The 8,346-nt window shown below is 39.4% G+C and overlaps 1 long non-coding RNA gene across 2 annotated transcripts in view; it reads left to right on the plus strand.

The window, feature by feature from the left end:
* Positions 1-8,031, plus strand: part of LOC120395681 — a 35,537-nt gene extending 27,506 nt beyond the window's left edge. For both annotated transcript variants that reach the window (XR_005592739.1, XR_005592740.1), the window contains one exon: positions 7,208-8,031. This is a non-coding gene — a long non-coding RNA (uncharacterized LOC120395681). The remainder of the gene's footprint in view (positions 1-7,207) is intronic.
* Positions 8,032-8,346: the final 315 nt, after the last annotated feature.

Here is an 8,346-nt window from a genome sequence, read left to right on the forward strand (position 1 = left end):
ACCTGAGTGACTTTGCCCATCAGCCCCGATGTTCTCTTATTTACCCTTCCCATGCTAATATATACAATTCCTTGATAGCACACAGGCAATTTGCATTTTTAGTACAATGAACTCCAAAGATACTAAACTCAATTCAATATGGTTTGTCCAGGATATTAGAGGACACAGTCATACCTTTCATACCCGTTACTGCCTTTGGTGACTTCAGTGGGGCTACTTTGCGTGAATATCTGCTCATCAGTAGGAGCAGGACACAATGTGTCCCATGATGAATAAACTAAATTATACAGACCAGGTTTCCTATTGTCCCAGGTTACGCTAATCTCTTTAAATCAAAGTACCCAGGCTCAATGATGGGATACTTTATTGATCATGTCTGCATTGTGTGGGTGTCCAAACAATCCAGACTAAATTCTCTAGGTCTTGTCTTGGCATACACCAGACGCAGTGCAAGTGTGAGGCAGGATATTCAAGGGACAGGTTTTTTCCTTTGGTATTTCCAAAATTCTGGTCAGGAATTTGGAGGGGAGATTACTGACAGTAAATCCTATTGTAAGAAATTAGGACATGGTGTCCAGAGACAAAGGTAGTAAGAGACTGAACTGATATAAAGGGGATATTTTCTTGCAGCAATGTTTATGACAACATGCATGGAAAAGTGAACTACAACAAAGAGGTGTGGGATTTCACAGTGATCTCCATGAAAGATGAACTGATCTCAAAGAGATACTGTATATACAAACCAGGAAGGTGGAAATAACCACTGGCCCCAGCTTTTTAAAATGGAAACTACTGTATAAAAAGCAGTCCTACAGAAAAAATTGGGGACAGAAGGGGTGGTAATAGATAATATTTAATATCTTACCATGCAAAGACATTGAAAACAGGCTAATGGCCAGCCTTGGATACATATCCCACAATGTTTAGGAGGACACAGTATCAACTTATATTGTATTGCTGTGATCAAACGTAGGCTGTAGTGCTTGTTTCCATTTTACACAGAAGATTAGCGAAAATGAAAGAACGTGCAACTTTAATGATTTGATAAATAACTATCTGAGATCATGAGAGAGAAGATTGAGAGAATTTAAATTCTGTGGCTCAGAATAGAGGTACATGATTAGGCTGTAGAATGTAAATAATTACATGGGGCTGGCAGAGTAAGAGAAAGGTCAGAGGCTTGGTAAACAAGAATGGTGAAATAATGTAGAAAAGACCTGTAACTAAAGACAGAGGGCCAAAATCTGCCCTCCATATTCAATGAGTTGCATGCAGCTATATTAGGCTCAAAAACGCCCAAGGAATTTGGATGGGACATACAGCAAGCCTCTTTATGATGGGGATGATAGAACATTGAAAAATATTTCCACATTTGAGGTTCTGTCACTGCAGGTGGTCAGAAATAAATTCAATAGACTTCTAGTGGCAATTGTGTGGAGAAAAACAAATCCTGTGTGATCTAAGATATTCTCTTTCACCAGTTTTTAAGGTTCTGTTTAATTCCTCCATTTTGGTGATGGTTGTTATAGGAAATCTGTTACTTAGCAGGAATTCTTCTCTTACTTCTATTGATAACTCTAATGAAACTGTGTTTACCCACACATACATAAAACAAACAGCATTCTCCTGATCTTCATATATAGTATATACAAAAAGTCTTCTTACATTAAAGGCAACCTAAGATAATCATAGCATTTCTATCAGGTTCACCTTACTTCCAAAATTTGTATCAATCTAGGAAGTTATTTCTTGGAAAGATATGAGGACAAATTCTCCTCTCATTTACACCAGTGTATATTTGGACTGACTCCAAATTAGCTGAAAATCCACTGAGTTAACTCTAGATACAGTGGTGTCAATCAGAAGAGAGTTTGGCCTATGCTCTGTCAAAATTCTTATTCTAGAGTTAACACCATTCACCTGCACCACAAAAGAGCCCTCACTTACGTGTATATAAAATAAGGAAAAAAACAAATGTATTGAGATACAATAAAACTAATGAATGAAATATTAAGAATACCACCTTATTGCTCGCACTGTTCCATGGATTATCATTCCTTACATAATGCTCTTTAGACCATTAATCGACACCAAGGACACCCACAGGATGTTAGTTTATTATGTTTGGTATCTTGTAACTGCTAGTGCATTATGAGATAAGAGTTTGTAGCAACACATGGCAATAGGGGAGCTGTACGCCCCATGCTTCATTACTTCTTGACCTTTTCGATGATACCCAATTGAAAAGGGATCAGTTCGTACATCTGGCGAAAGCCTAATTTACTAATATGCTGTCCTCCTGAGTCACTCTTGTAATATGTCTGCTGAACTTTTTATATATCTTGACCCCTCTTAGTTCATGTTGTTCTGTTATTTACTTTTGACATTCGCACACACACTGCCTCAGGGTTATCAATGAGCTGCAAAATTTGGGGTTGTGGGGATGGCTTTAATGTTTTACATTTTATGCTCTCCGAGTTAGACAAGAATAACATTGGATCTTTAACCCAACAGTTGCCAGGCAGTCATTCAAAACAACCAAAAGTTGTACTTAGTCAAAAAACTAACATGGTATAAATGTCTCAGCCAGCTAATTCGGTAACATGTACTCCATAGTCATAAGAAATATTGCTTTATACAACATTATAAATAACATCTCCTGAGGTAAAACAGATTTTCCTTTTTGGAGCAAAACACAGAGCAGTATATCAGCATGCAGCTATATAAGCATACAGAAATCTTATTCACATCATATTGTATTTATAGGACCAAGTCTCAGCATAACCCCACTGACTTCAGTTCAGCTATGCTGATTTGTACTAACTAGATCAAGATCTGGCCCACTATATTTTTTCCAAAAATCATTCATTCCCAGATTTAAAGCTATTGATTCCCACACACAGGCAGACCCTTTTTTGTATGCAGTCACACTTGATTGTACAAAATGGATCCATTTCCCTCTTTTGAACATGAAAGAAATAAGGGGAAAAAACAGGCCATCCCATAATCTCTGAACAGAACACTTTTAAAATTTAGACCATGTATCAAATGAATTCTGTAATGTTTACCATAAAATAATAATTTGCAAATAGAACCAAATCCTGAATCCCTTAATCACTTTTTTTTTTAAATTGGGACTTCAGTGTAAATTTTGCCTGACTAAACTCTAAGAAATACATGTATCCTAAGCCTTTCATCTGAGAATGTCAAACTCCCTCACAAATGTTAATTACTGATAGATAAATGTCTCCAGTATTCATGCCGGTATTGGTCCTTCTAGGGTGACCAGATGTCCTGATTTTATAGGGACAGTCCTGATTTTTGGGTCTTTTTCTTATATAGGCTCCTATTACCCCCACCCCCCCACCCCCTTGTCCTGATTTTTCACATTTGCTGTCTGGTCGCCCTAGATCCTTCACTGAAGGAAAGAGAGGATGACTTAGAAGTGTTAGTCATGACTAGGCCTGCCCTTTGAGGTGGACTCTCAAACAATTTCCACAGCTGTGACAAGGATAAGAATGCCCATTTTATGGAACTTGTTTCTTGTATTAGCAGAAGGGAGGTGCTCTTTTTTTTCTGATTGGAAGCTAACTTTTCTCTCATTGGATTTGCAGAATATTTTCCCGTCATGAGGTATCCTCTTTCAGGTCTACTATTTGTATTGCAGAAGTATCTAGGGGCTCCAGTCTTGGACCAAGACTCATTGTGCTAATGATGATATACAAATGCAGAACAAACAAACCAAAAAAAAAAATCTTTGCCCAAAATGCAGATTGCTCTTCTAATCACACCTATTTTGTTCACAAAGTCTTCTTCCATGCATATACCTAGAAAATGCTTTAAATGCTCACTTTAAAATGCCCGAGTCAGATAAGAAACCTCAGGACTAGGTCCCTCTGCTTTTATGAAAGAGTTCTGATATAGTTAACTACTGGAGCATTGGCAAGTTTCCTCTGCAAACACTCAAGTATCAGAGGGGTAGCCGTGTTAGTCTGGATCTGTAAAAGCAGCAGAGTCCTGTGGCACCTTATAGACTAACAGACGTATTGGAGCATGAGCTTTCATGGGTGAATGCCCACTTCTTCGGATGCATGTGCAAACACTGTACCCATTCAGGATGAACATTGGACAAACTGTAAACCAGACAATGGGTCCATCAAGTCAGTGATCCTGCCTTTTGCAATGATCTGTATCTATTGCTTCAAAGGAAAGCAAAAAAAAGTCCCTCAGTACACCCAGCCACTTGTGAGAATCACCCCCTTAAGATGGACAAGGAAACAAATGAGAAGTCTCAGCAAGGACAGTAGAGAATGAATGCTTTCCCTTTAGTTACAGAAACAGGTTGCAGATTCAGTCTTATGTCTCTCCTTCAAGTTGGAGGGAGGTCATTCATTTTTTTTCCGAAGTACCTGTATTCCACATAAACCTGTGGTTGAAAATTATTTATCTTTGAAGTAACAATAGATATTGGGTAAAGAGTCATCAAACTGAACTATAGAAAGTGTTATTTTAGGCTAAAGGAACTAATTCCCCAGCATTTTGCATTTCCTGCGTGAATAAGTTTTGCATTCCTCATGCTGCAGCCTTGTCGCACATTGCAGATCACATTTAGGCCTTAACAGTTCCCTTGCTCCAGCCACAAGGAGCAAACACTTAATGTCACTCAATTTCTGCTCTTCGGTTTGTGATTAATGAAAACTAGAATAAGACAGAACAAAAGTGAAGAGAGAGCATTGTGTATGTCTCTTTTGCACAGGTTCCATGAACAAAAATGGCGGATGTCTGCCGTCTCAGAAATTTAAAGGTGCAGTACTCCAAAATCAAAAGCAATATCATTTCATAGCTACAGAGAACATACATGTTAATGTTCTTCAGGAGGTTTTAAGAAGGTGGGTTCTAGTTGCTCAGGGGAAAGAAGCTAGGATGGGTAATTGTAGCCCTGCAGGATTTTCACATTTCACAAAGGACTCAACAAGAACTAAATAAAGAGAATTTAATCAGGTCTGTTAAAGGTGGTTTTTAATGAAGTGAATTCTGCAGTGTGTGATCATCATTAAAGTTGAGGAGTTAATCAAAAATCATAAAGCAAGAAGGGAAATGTAAAGCATTGAGGAAATATTGTACCTCTTCAAATCTGGATCCTCCTTTTAAAAAGGGAGGGGATGAGGGGAATGAAACAAAATATTAATAAAAGTTGGAGTTTTAAATAAAACCAAAAATAATTTCTCTCTGTCAATTAATTCCTCATCTAGAGAAGAGGGGGAGGTTTCTGACTCCTGAGTCACACTCCCAGGACAGGTTGTTGCCTAGTGATTACTTTGAGATGGTGATTAAAGAAGTAATTTTAAAACACTAAGATTACAAAAGGAAAGAAGAACTTAAAACTGGCTTCAAAAAATTATTCCACATCCTTCACAAGAAGGAAAATAACCTACCCCCAAATGCCACTCTAGAGGATGTAATTAAAGGGGAATAAGTACTCACTAACCAAGGGAAGTATTTCAATGGGGCAATACATGAAATATTGTAAACTGGAAAAAGAAAAAACGACTTTACTATGTGTGTTTAGTACAAATATTAAAGGCAGTAGTCCTCACAACAGAGATGGTGAGTCCTTCTGAGGTGGGATTATTGAACTGGAAGTCACTAGGATAAAGTAAAAGCATCAGAGGATATGTCTACACAGCAAAGAAAAACCTGCGGCTGGCCCATGCTAGCTGATTCAGGCTCACGGGGCTCAGATGCGGGGCTGTTTCATTGCTGTATAGATTTCTGGGCTCACACTAGCACCCTGGCTCTAGGACCCTGCAAGGTGGGAGGGTCCCAGAGCTTCGGCTGCAGCCTGAGCTTGCAAGTCCATGTGTGGAGCAACTGATTAGTACAGCCAAATTTTCAAGGTGACTGCAGAGAAGCACTCAGAGAGATGGTGTCTGTCACAGTCTCTTTCGAGGGACCCCAGTTTCTCCTGGCTGACCCTCCTTAGTGAGCCTTTAATCAGGTCAATGCCTGGATCTTCACCTCTAATTCAGACTAGTAGCCCTTCAATTTTAGGGCTTACAGTCTGCTCCAATCTCTTAGTTACTTTCTTAAAGGTAGCCTGGTGCAGGGCTGCCTCCCATTTACTGGCCAAGGCATTTCTGGTTCCCCTTCCTTCTCTGTACACACTCTCTCTCTCTCTCTCTCTCTCTCTCCCCCTCCTGTCATAAACAGATAGTAAGGGTTAAGGTCTCTTTTACCTGTAAAGGGTTAACAAGCTCAGTAACCTGAGGAACACCTGACCAGAGGACCAATCAAGGGACAAGATAATTTTAAATCTCTGTGGAGGGAAGTCTTTGTCTGTGTCCTTTGTTTGATTTGCCATTCTCTCTTTGGATTTAAGAGAGGCCAGACATATTCTTCAAGTTCTCCAAGGTTTCCTGAAGTATTTTCTTCTATTCAGTATAGTGAGTATTAGAAGGCGGTTTAGTCTTATAATTGATTTCTACATTTGCAATTGTGTATTTGCTGAAGAAATATCTTTATTTCTGTTTGCTATTACTTTGATTATTCTGAGGAAGGAGGAGGGGGGGGAAAGCCTCTCCAGGCTTCTAAGTTAGACCCTGTATTTTTGCATCCTGGTAATACAGAGATAGTGTACTTTTTTTCTTTCTTTAATAAAATATTTTCTTTTAGAACCTGAGTGATTTCTTCCCTTGTTTGGATTTTCAGGGGAAGGGGAGGGGGAAAAGTGAATCCCTCTTTGTTTGAATCAAGGTATCTCTCCCAAGGACAAGGGGAGGGGGAAGGAGGTGGGGGGAATGGATTATTTCCCTTTGTGTTAAGATCCAAGGAAGTTGGGATCTGTGTTCCCCAGGGAAAGTTTGGGGGAACAGGGAGTGTACTAGACACTGGAATTTCTAGTTGGTGGCAGCTTTACCAGATCTAAACTAGGATTTTAGTTTAGAGGAGCCTATGCAGGTCCCCATCTTGTGAACGCTAAAGTTCAGAGTGGGGAATAAACCTATGACACCTCCTTTATAGGAGGCCTTGTTTCCTCTATTGGTTGCAGCTGCAGGTGCCTGTCTCCATGACTGACAGCTACATGAGGGTGTAATCAAACTGCTTGCTGGTAAATAGGAGAGGTTCTCCTTCCCACTTTATGTTCAGCATGGGGTTTGCAAACTCGATTGCAGTGCCCAAAGGACAAACATTTCTCATCTTCTTCCAGATCTTCCAAAATGGGCTGAAGAAACAATTTTGGACATGGACAATCCAAACACTAGAGAAAATATTCTGAATGGAAAAGAAGGTTGGGGGAATAATGAAAGGAGGAGGAAGACTGATATTGGGTCTTAGAACTGAGAACCTATTTCCACAAGAAAATATCCTTATGAATGTCTCATTCCCTGAGAGGCTAGGCCAAATCCACCACAAAGGTTAAGCAACGGCATTATTGCAAACCCCGAAGTACAGATTTCAACCAATCCACAAAGTCTAAAAATCCAATAGCAAGAGATACAGTGTGCAGTGCACAATATAGCTCAGCTGATGGACATAAAGGCCCATTCAGCATATGCCTCCATATAATCCTTTCAAAGGATTAAACTCAGTCTTCAGTTTCATTTTAAAGAAATTTCCAAGAGTAGCCATAGTCAATACATGAATCCCATTATTCATTTATCGTCCATACCCTTATGGAACTTTAGAAAATATTTAGATCAGACACTTGCACATAGGTTCAAGCATATCCCTAGAAATATCTAAAATTCACTTGCAACGCAACCCATTCAGTACAAAACTGTGTTACCTCCCTACTAACGCTTAGACATGCAAGTAGTCCTGTTGAGCCTATTCATGTGCCTCGAGTTAGATACATTTAAAGGACTAGAGTCCAGTCGCACTCCCTTTGACATCAATAGTAAAATTCCCATTGGCTTCAATAGGAGTAAGATTAGGCCCTGAATAATTAGCTTCTTTAATCTCCTCTGATATGTGTGAGAGGAGGTAGTTGCACACTTGGAGAGTTGATAGTCCAAATAATAGTCCTGTGATAGTCACACTGTTCTATCTGAGGAGATACTCCTATGGTAATGTGGTAGTAATAACATTCTACTTCAGAAGGTACCATCATGGTAATGGCGGACGGGGGGGAGGTTAAGATCTCTAGAGGGTCACTTGTTTAAATTCTTTGGATCAATATTTTGATGAGAAAATATGAAGTAGTTAAAGACACAAGATAATTTTTGCCATACTTTTGCAATGCAAACATTCTTGCTCAAATATACCCATGGCTACATCTGCACGTGCGAGTGTCCCCGGGGAGTTGTTTGTGAAATTCTAGTGTGTATATCCTATACCTGCACTAAG

The sequence above is a fragment of the Mauremys reevesii genome, linkage group 1 (genome assembly GCF_016161935.1).
Source record: "Mauremys reevesii isolate NIE-2019 linkage group 1, ASM1616193v1, whole genome shotgun sequence".
NCBI lineage: Eukaryota > Metazoa > Chordata > Testudines > Geoemydidae > Mauremys > Mauremys reevesii.